This window comes from Blastomyces dermatitidis, assembly GCF_000003525.1.
Source record: "Blastomyces dermatitidis ER-3 genomic scaffold supercont1.10, whole genome shotgun sequence".
In the NCBI taxonomy this organism is placed as follows: domain Eukaryota; kingdom Fungi; phylum Ascomycota; class Eurotiomycetes; order Onygenales; family Ajellomycetaceae; genus Blastomyces; species Blastomyces dermatitidis.
The window spans coordinates 1,028,650-1,040,263 of NW_025544783.1; positions in this window are offsets into that span (position 1 = coordinate 1,028,650).

The window sequence follows — 11,614 nt, forward strand, 5'->3', positions numbered from 1 at the left end:
CACTGTGTCTGTGAATATCTGTTTCAATCTTATAAAGACTCTGTGAGCTTCTGAGATAAGAAAGTTCTTACAGTTCTTTCTTCTTAACAATCTTTTCATTCTCTGTTTATAGAGTAACTTCTTCTTATTTTCACTCTTCAGTATGTCTATAAGAATCAAGAAGATTCTCATAAACACAAGAATAAATTATCTATAGAAATTCACAAAGCTCAGAAAGATCTGAATCTCATAAATACTAGTTAGCTTCAGTTATGATAGAATAGTCTCAATCTGCAAAGATTTCATCTGAATATCATTTACAGTGATTATATATTCTAGGAAATTAATTCAGCAGACACTGAAGTTATACTTTATAAGCTTAATATACAGTTCTGCCTCATCTAAGATCTTCAATACACTTTGTACATGCTCAGTGTATTCTTTCTTCTTCATGAAGTACATCATCACATCATTCAGATATATTATCATGAAGACATTCAGATATACACAAAGTGTTTTATTGATAAAAGACTGAAATGCTGCAGAGATATTAGTCAGATCAAAAGACATCACTAGATATTCAAACAATCTCAGTGCAGTTTTAAAGACAGTCTTTCATTCATTTTCAGACTGTATTTGCAGTCATGTATATACATTGATCACATTCAGTTATATGAATATAACAGCTTCTGTAAGACAGTTGATCACATTCTTAATCAGAGACAGAGAATAGCAGCTCTTTATTATCTTAGAGTTCAGATCACAGTAATCTATATATAATCTGAGATCTTTATTCTTCTTCTTTATAAACATCACAGAGACTCTCACAGAGACCTGTGAAGATTGAATGAAGTCATTCTTCAGATTCTTCTTTACATAGATTCACAAGACCTCTGTCTCATAGTGAAAGAGCTTATAGATTGATTCTCAGAAGAGTTTCTGTTCTTTTATCAAATCTATTATCAGATTCTTCTTACAGTGAGAAGAAAGCTCAGCTGTTTTAGCTGAACTGAATATCTCTGTAAGATCTCAGTATTTCTCTGATATCTGAAGCTCAGTTTTCATGACTGTGAGATTCTCAGACACTTGTAAAGTCATTATATAAATAAGCTTATCTTCTCTAATCAACTCTGCAGCATCAACTGCTTCTATCTCTGTGAGTGAGTCTGTCAACACTGATCAGAAGTATAAACCTGACTTGCAGACAGCTATGTGCAGATTATGTCTTTAAAGTTATATAAGTCTTAAATACATATTATCTATAATATCTGTGATAATTACAGTTTCTGCAAATCTTCTCCAGATTTCAGAGAGATCTTGTAATTCAAAGATGACTCTTGTAAGTCTCTCAGCTCTCAGATCTGAGTTCTCACACTCTGCTTATTATAAGAGCAGATTCTCAGTCTTCATCTTTCAGCTCATTCACTCTATGAGCTTTAGAGACATCACAGTGACCTGAGATTCTGAGTTTATCAATGCTTTTCATGCTTGTGAGGCAGCAGCACTGTGATACAGTCTCTTCTTATAAGCAAGCATTTTCATCAGAGAAGCAACAGATTCAGATATCAGCTTTAAGACTCTTAAGAAGACTGTTACTGACTCTGTCTGTAACTTCTCAAATTTCTATTTTAATTTATTCAGACAGTTTATATGAAGATATTCTGATTTAGAACAGATGAAGCAGAGTTTCTTTTTCTTGATCTCTCTGTTATATACTCTGTTCACAGAAGCTTGTGAAGCTCTCTCTCTCTGCTCAGCAGTCAGACACAAATCTCTCTATGTTTTATCATCTTTTCTCAGTAAATCTGTTCTCTGTTATTCTGACTCTTGTGAGATCAGTCAGTGATCTGCTCTTCACAGATCTGTGACTCTCACAGTAATCTGCAAGCAGTGAATGAGAGTTATCAATTTCTTCAGAATCAAGAACTTAGAGTCTTACTTAATGAGCTTGTTCTGCATGTCTTTATTCAGTCTCTTTGTAAACATCATTATTCAGGTCTTGTTTCAGAGCTCTGTTTTCACAGATCTCAATTCACATTACAATTTCATGAAGTACTGTAAGTAGTCTTTATCAGATTTCTCATCTCTTTTTCTAATATTGATGATTGTGATTCAGATATTCTCTGTTCAGCTTATAAAGTTCTTCAACTTATTCTCTAAATAGATCTTGAGAACAGATCATCAGAATCTCTCATGATCATTTTCTAGATAATTCAGTCAGTTCTTAGCTTCAGTGTAATAGAGATCTATCATTACATAGATGACAGCTTCTTCATCTTTCATGTCACACAGCTGAGCTTGTGAGTCAATTTTAAATACAAACTTGTAAAAGCTTTTATAGATTGTGATTCAATAGATAGTCTTAAGTAATCACAGCTTAAGAAAGTTTCTTTTCAGTTTGCAGATGTCTCTGAAGATCATGTCTAGAGACTCAGTTCAAGAGTGTTTACAGACAGTAAGCATTTCTTATAGAAAAATAGCTTGATTCTGTAGAAGATGCTCAAGAATGTTCTTCACTGAGATTGATTTATTCATGAATTCAGAGAGTTTCTCTGTCTGAGATGCAGAGAATGATATTTCACAAGTAATTGATAAGTTCTCTGAGACTTCTTTCACAGAGATTATTCATGATTCAGATGACTGCTTCTGAGTGTCTACAGTAGAGTTCACAGAGATGAGAGTATATAAGTTTCTAGTTCTTTCAGTTATAATAGGTGATTGCTGACTGACTGAGCTTGAAATGTAAGAATAAGTGCTCACAGGTGATTATTCAGATGTTTGCAGCTTGACATGATATGTACTGTTAACTACTAGAAGTATTCATGATAGAAAGATAAAATGTAGAGATTAAATGTATAATAGTATTTAAGCTGAGTTGTGAATAGTATTCGTGAACTCCAGTCTATATAGTGATGTGTAGTCAAGGGCTGCTAGCTCTATTGATTACGCGAGAGATAGGAATAGAGGTAAAGGATCCGCAAGAAGCGGGATTTCTTACAGTTTCAGATAGTTTATTCTCTATGATCTCTGCAATTAAACTGATGTAAACAGTTAAATTCAACTCTGAATCTCTTTTTCTTCTGCAATCTGACTCATGTACAAGTCTGCTACTTTGAGACTGCTCTTTACTGTGTTATACCTGCTGTCTGCAGTGTGTTATTATATGATCAGCTACAGTCTCATTACTTATTAAAGTGTGATGTTTGCCTGATTTCTTCATTTCTTCTCATTCTTTTCTTATAATTGTGAAAAGATTGAAATAAGTGAGATTATCTGATTTGTAAGTGTCTATGATTTCTCTTACTTTGTGAGACTTTTCAATTATAAGCTTCTTCTTTTTCAATGCTGATAATAGTGCTGCAGATAATCATAATTCACTCAGATCTTATATCTTTACTTTCATAAGTTATGAATTATTGATTAAGTTATGTAAGATCTGTCTCTCTGATTCTTTCAATGTGTATGTTCTCAGAGAATGTGATTTGAGTATTTTATATGACTTAAACCATCTAGATTGAAACTTCTCAGAACTCTTGTTATGTATGAGAACTTATATTCTCATCTTGAGACTCAATTTCTTAACAAGTGAGTCTTATATTCTTTTCAATTGAATTGCTCAGTTTAGAAGTAACTTATTAACTTTTACACATGTATAACTGATCTCTTTCAATCTTGATTCTGCGTCTGTAACTGTTATATCTGCAACTGCTACTACTGTATCTGTAACTACTGTTTCTGCTGTATCTGCAACTGTTGTGTTCACAACTGCTGTTCTCTTTTCCATCTTTTTCAAAGCATTCTCTGAGATGCGCGGATGCAATTCATACAACAGGTAGAATGATGAACACTTGAAGACTGCATGCTGTTGAATCCGCGTGGTTAATAGTGCCTGTCTGAGATATTCATCTCATAGTCTCATAGACTTGCTCACTAGATATTTTATCAGCATGTTGCTCAAGATTTCATTCAAGTATTTCATCTTTTTATTCATCTGCAGGTGATATAGTGTTGTTCTATGATGTCTTGTCTGTAACTGGCTCATGAAATGCCTCATCACTTCTTCTATGAGATTCACACTGTTATCAGTTAGAATCTCATGTAGTATTTCATAGTTGATATAGATCTTATTATATAGAAACTTTGTCATTATCTTCTCTGTCATCTCTGAAACTGCTTTCACAACTGATCAGTCAGTAGTGTAATCAATAGCAGTGATTATCTATCAATTTTCATTTGATATTTATAATAATATGTCTATAAGATTCACTTCTCATTGTTTAAACAGTTATATCATACACTTTATCTGATGTTATACTTTCTCACATTCTAATTCTTTCTTAGATTCTTTTATGACCTGGCAATTCAGGCACTTGTAAGCATATATCTGAATGTCCTCAGCCATGCTTGACCAGTATACTCTTGATTTGAGTACACTCATGAGTTCAGAGCTTTCTAAGTGACTGAATTCTTTGTGCATGTGAGTCATTAAGTCATGTTAAAATAAAGGTTCTAGATAGAAAGCTTCTGCATATTCTAGATCATGATAAAGCATAACATCATTTTTCAATTTCTTCAGCTTGAAGTTCAGAAGCATCTCTTCTACTACTTTTATAAGATACTTATCATTCAACATCTTATTATTCTCTAAGTGAGAGATTATGATATTCACTCATTCTGATTTCTTGCATTCTCTCAGTGCATTTAACATGAACATTTCTTATATCTGATTCACAGAACTCTCACTCATAAAATTGAGTCTGTGACTGATTGTATCAGATATCACTGTGTCTGATCTCTTTCAGTATTTGATATGAAGATTATACACTTAAAACTCTGAGATTCAATGTACTAAGCATTTGAAAGATTTTATTATCAATTGTAGATAGACAAGACTTTCATGATTCATGATCACTGTTATTATATGCCTGTTGTTAATATATCTATCTCATAACATCAGTGTGTGCTTGATTGCTAGCAATTTCTTTTCATATACTGAGTAATTGAGCTTGATGTCTGATAGTTTTCTACTATTGTACATCACTGAGTGCAGCTTGTCATTCTTACTCATCTGTAGAAGAGTATCTCTGATAACTCATTCAGATGTGTTCATCTCAATGTAGAAAGATTTATTACAATCTGATTGAATAAGCACTAAGAATGTTGTTACATGTTCTCTCAGTGTGAGAAAAGCCTCTTCACACACAGCATTTCAGATGATTGAACAAAACTTCTTCTTTCACAGATTTGCATTCATTTCTCTTAAGAGATCTAAGAGTGATGCAGATATTTATGCAAAATTCTTGATGAACCTGCAGTAGTATGAGATCAACTTGAGAAACTATCATACATAGTATACATTTCTCAGCTGCAGCTAATTCACTATGACATTCAATTTCTCTGAGATAGAGTATATACAGTCATCACTTATTACATGTTTCATGAACTTCAACTCTTCTATTTCAAACACACACTTGATTGATTTAACATAGAGCTTATACTCTGTCAGAGTTGTAAGCACTTCATTAAGATGCTTCAGATATTTGTTATATGAGTTTGAAAAGACTAGAATATCATTGAGATATATGAGATATGAGATTTCATTCTATTTATAAAGAATTGTATTCATCATTGCTTGAAAGATGACAGGCACATTTGTCAGACTAAATGATATTATCAGGAATTTGAACTTCTCTTATTGTATATTAAATATAGTTTATGAGACTGACAGTTTGTCTATGCAGATCTGTCAGTATTCTGAGAGAAGATTGATCTTTAATAGATATCAGATGTTTCTGACTGTATTCAACTATTGTTGAATTCATGACAGTGAATATTTATTCTTGATTGTAAGCTTGTTAAGTGTTTAATAATTGATACACATCTGTCACTCTTCACTCATCTTTTTCATGAATAGAACTGAAAAGCCTCACATGCTTGATGAGAGTTGTATAAGATCATGTTCTAGAAGGTCTGTGATCTGACACTTCTATTCTTCAAGATACATTTGTGACAGAGAGTACATATTCTGATTGACTGGTTTTACATCTTCTGTGTTAATCTCATGTACAAATCCTCATTTCAGCAGCAATTCTGATGAAAGATCTGTTCAGAAGATCTTTCTATGCTTCTTCAGAAGCTTCTTCATATACTTATTCTTCTGTATATTCTTTATCTTGATTTTCTCTGCTTTCAGGTTCTGTATAATATACAGAATACTTTTAAATGAGGTCTTATAAATCATTTTCTTTGCTTGTTAATGTGTAAGCAGATTTAACTCTTCTATATCAGAGATGTGAAATGTTCTTCTCATATCAGTTGATAGAATTATATGAATCATTTTCTTTCTATTGATCAACTGTATATAATATGTATATCATTGAATCTGTAAATTGAATCTTTGAAACTAATTGAGTCTGAGAATAAGGTCATATTTCACATTCTGCAGCTCTCACACTTAAATATAGCAAGATCATTCTCTGAAGTGTAAGAAAACTCTTACTCTTGCAGGTAATATCAAATATCAGTTATCAGATAATCTTATGCATCAGAGATTCTTCACTCAGTGAATCTCTTTCAATCTTTGAATCATATAATTATTAATATATTATGTAGAAGCTTCTGTGTTCACTAACACTTTTACAGTCATCTCTCAATTCTTATTCAAGTGTCTCTTATACATTAACATTTCAGATCTCAAGGCATTGAGATGAGCATTCACTTCATTCTCACTCACATCTCAGTCAGAAGCCTGCTTTCTCTTGATATTCACAGAATTCAGAGAGTCATCTAACACAGGCATCTCTTTCACTTTGAAGACTTTTCATAGAATATCAGTGAGTGTCTCTGAGCTCACTGATTCTACTAGTTTTTTGACTCTCTTACTTCTCTTGACTGCACACACTGAGTGTAATCTTTTATATCATGATTTTAACATCTGCAGTTAAAGCAAGCTCAATACTCATAATATCAAGATTTTCACTCAGAGAATTTCTTTTTCAGAGAATTCAGTGCTTTAGCAATGATATTCAGATCTAGATTCATTATATCTGAGTATATAACTTATGTTATAGAAGTCTGATTATCTGTTCTTCACTAAAATATACTTGATTGCAGTATTTTCTATTGCAATTGACTCACTTGTTTCTGTATGATGAGAATATTGTATGCTTTCTTCACTGTGTCTGACTGTGAGATTAAGTATTTTCATTCTGCTCTTAACTCAGATGTAAGATTATGAATGAAGATCTGTAAATAGAAAGATGTTAAAAGCTCTTCATTTAACACAAGATAGTATAAGCTGAAGTGTATGAAGTATAATATAAGATCACTCATTTATCTACACTCAGTGAAGTGTTTATAATACTTGTCTCATATATTCACTTTCTCAAAGTTGTGCAAGATTCATTTAGAAAACTCATTTCATGTTTATAGAAATGAATATCACTCTGAGTCTGTGAGATTTATCTTTTCATTAGTCATTTATAATAACTTTGCTCTTCTGCATAGAAATATAACAAATTTTAAGACTTGTTGAAATTCTGTTAACTGTCTGTCTATGAGTTTATGTTTAATCTGATAATATGATCACATCTGACTTAGTCAGCTGATTACAGCATCATTTTTTCAGTTATTATTAAAGCTTAATAACTTTAGCAGATCTCTTAGCTTGATATATTTTATACTCAGATTCTCATTCTATGCAGTGATCTCTGATGATGTGTATACTTTTAAAGAGATTGTGAACAATTGTAATGAGATCTTCAGATTCAGTGTAGTTACTTATCTATATAAATATTCAATCTTCTGCTGCAGGTCTAAGATCTGATTTTCTTTATTCTTATTAATGATAATAATTATGTTGATGAAGCTCTTCATAGTGAATACTTGATCTGCAGTGAATATCAATTGTTATTTAACTTCTGTCTCAGTCTGTCACTGTGTATACAAGGTCTTGATTTTGTTTAGAATTCTTGTATATATACAGAGCTTTGATTTCAGTTCAGCAGTCTCAGCTGCTTTTCTTACTGCTTTAAGTAAACTCTCTGAGAGATTCTGTATATCTTTCAGTTCAGATAGCAGAGAAGAATGTTGTTTATATCAGCTAGAGAAGATATTCATTTCAGTGATTTCTGATTAATTGTATAATATCTATTATTATATCACTATATTACTGTATTATTATATCACTATATTATTCTATCACTATATTATTATATGATTTCTGTTATTATCATACAACTTCAGTGATAGTCATCTTCTTCTTTTTATTCTTCTTTTGAGTAGAGAGTGAACTTCTTTGAATCTGATTCATCACTCTTATTTTCTTTCTTACATCTCATCTGTTCGCGTCTCATACATGGCATTTGCCTGGGTATGGAGTTTTCCCTCAATAAGCAAAGCAGTATCAATTGAATGCTCTTTCACTCATCACTCTTTATATACTATCTTTTGAGATGTTTCTAGAACCACACTGACATGATAACTATAAATCACTTTGTAGACAGAATTATCACACTCTGAAGAAGCCTGCACTTCTTATCAGTTTTTAGACATGCTATCAGATGTGATTCAAAGGTTGCTTAAGCCAGTGTATGATTACAGGCATACACCGGCTTCTTATATTGTAATCTCATACACTAAATTAATTAGTGTATGCTATGGCCCCTTTACACTCATACGCGTACGCTAGTAGTTCGGAAGCGGCCGCGTGATTATCCGACGGTCGTACGTTCTTCCGAACCACAATATTATATACAGCACATACACTGTTAATCAGTTGATAACTATTGTTATATAATAAAGATAACTTCTAATTCAGTAATCTTGAGAATATAGAGACTATACTCTTAAAGAGAAGAGTATTATTACACTCTCAGTTATATTAAAATCTTATTATGATTTTATACAGCTTATTACTTTTATATAAATGATTTCATTTCTTCTGAACTGATTCTCAATCACTCTATGATATTATTCAGATATATTATAGAAAGATCTGATTAATAAATATAAGAATCTCACTTCTATACAAGATCAGCAGATTACTTTTTCTTGATAGTGAGATACTGCTGAGATATTACTTCAGCTATTCTCACTCATGAAATAAGAGAAGAGTATTTATCTATTATCTATATAGAATAGCTAGATACTGACTTCTTATAAAAGAAGTCAGTAATTTGTTTTTTCTTCTACTGAAATATATACAAGAGTTACTGCATATCTTATACAATCTTCTTAGTATACTAAGTATTATATCTGTGATATTCTCACAATAACTCTGTAGTCTACAAGCTCACTATTTAAGTAAGATAGTTAAGCTCACTTATACAGCTTCTTAAACAACTATCTCTACATAATACTGCTAACTAGTCATCACTTCAGTTTTATCATATTACAGTTTCTGCTTTTCTACAGACTGATATTGATAATGTTTTCTAATTTACATATATACACACAGTTATGAATTTATATGATATTAAATGAGAATTAACAGTATTACATTTATCACATCAGAATGACATTTCTGAACATGAAATTCACACTATTATGAGACAGATTAGAGCTGCTTTTTTAAAAGATAATCTTTCTAAGAGATTCTGAGCAGATATTCTAGAGACAGTGATTATAATAATTAATAATACTCTCATATCTACAGTTCTTTATAACTTAAAATTTTGACTCTCTACTGCAGAGACTTCTGTGATTCTAAGTTCATATAAGATTTCTTAATATACACTTATAAATACTCTGCTGAATGTGAGGCATTTTCACTGATTAAGTACAGAGGTTTTTATTCACTTATATGAATCTTAGAAGTCTGTGAATAAGCTCTCTTTATATGCTGATTTCTATCACATTATTGAATTCAGTGATATATTAATATATCATCTATGATATTCTGAATCTGATAGAATTATTATTAGTAGTAATGTGAGATTTCTGATCACTGAAAAATCAGAATCAGTTATCACATCTGTGATATTCATTAATAATACTAGTAAACTGAAATCTGATATTTATCTGATTGATAATGAAGATGCTTCTGATATTAATAATCTGAATTTCATATAATTACAGCTCATGAAGTTGCTGACTACTTACACTTTAAGTCTTATTATAGATAATCTTCTGAAGTTCTATAAGAATATTATATCTTGATTAGAGAGAGTAAAAGATTATTAAAAGAAGTTCATACAATGCAAGATTATTAATCTGAAGAGATATAATATATAAAGTTTAATCTCTAGATCTGATATTCTAAGAAGTGAATTAATTACTTCAGATTATTGAGTATTTCTTAAGAAAGATAGATCTGTGAATTTGAATATCAATTCTGATGATATTCTTAGAAAATCACATTGAGTGATTTATGATAACTAACTTAAGAAGAGTTTTAGAGAAGAGATCTATACTTCTATCATCACTGATACTATCAATTATATTCTTTTTATAATAGCAGTACTACACAGTTGAACACTCTGTTAAGTGAATATAGTAATAGTATATCTGTATAAGCATCTCATTAAAAAGATCTATATAAGATAATTCATTGAATTTGAGACAGATTCACTGAAAACACTTATCTGTACAGTTAAGAGTAGTCTATACAGTCTGAACTCTGCAGTGAAGATCTGATATAATTACTTAATAGCTCTGTTAAGTGATCTTGAATTTATAGTCAGTATTTATAATTCAGTACTTTGATATTATATATTCAAATATCACTTCTATATAATAATCTACATTAATAATCTTAACATTATATTCAAAGTTTCTGAGAATGCTGATTAGCTAGTGAGTATACTTAGTGAGAAATTGAAAGTCAAGAATCTACATTAGTCAACTAAGTATTTAAGTATGAAAATCAATTATTTAGATAAGAGAATTGATTTAATATATTATTAATATATTAAATATCTTATTAAAGATTTCTATCTTGATAATACAGCTATTATTAAAATATTAATAAAGAATGAATTTTACATTAATGATTTCTCTATATCTGAGAAAGAGACTGATTTCACAATTCAGTGATATTAATATAATATGAATTACTTATAATATCTTACAGTTAAAACACATTCTGATATCACTCACACTATCTTACTACTCACTCAATAAAACATTGATTTAACATCTTAATATTGAAAGACTCTATTACATGTTATACATTATTTAAAAGAGATTATAAATCTGAGTATTTTCTACAGATACAGTCTATATAAGAGATTTATTTCTATCAATCTTTTCATTTCTACTAATCTTTTTATTCTCTCTGATTTCTCTGATGATTTCTATCTACTCTTTAGCTACTCAGATTTCAATTGAGCTGATCTCTTGAATAATAATAGAAAATTAACATTTAACTACATTTTTAAGCTCACAGACAGCTTAATTTCATAACATTCAGTAAAGTAATCTTATATATCTTTAAGTTTTAATGAGACTGAATATATGACTCTTAGTGAGATGATTTACAAAGTAATATAAATCTGAAATCTTATGATTAAGCTTAGCTTTATTACTACATCTTCAATACAGATTCTCACTGATAATAAGAATATTATAGATTTTATAAAGATAACAGTCATTACAGTCTGAAGTAGACTGACCGCTGAGATTATAAATTTCATGT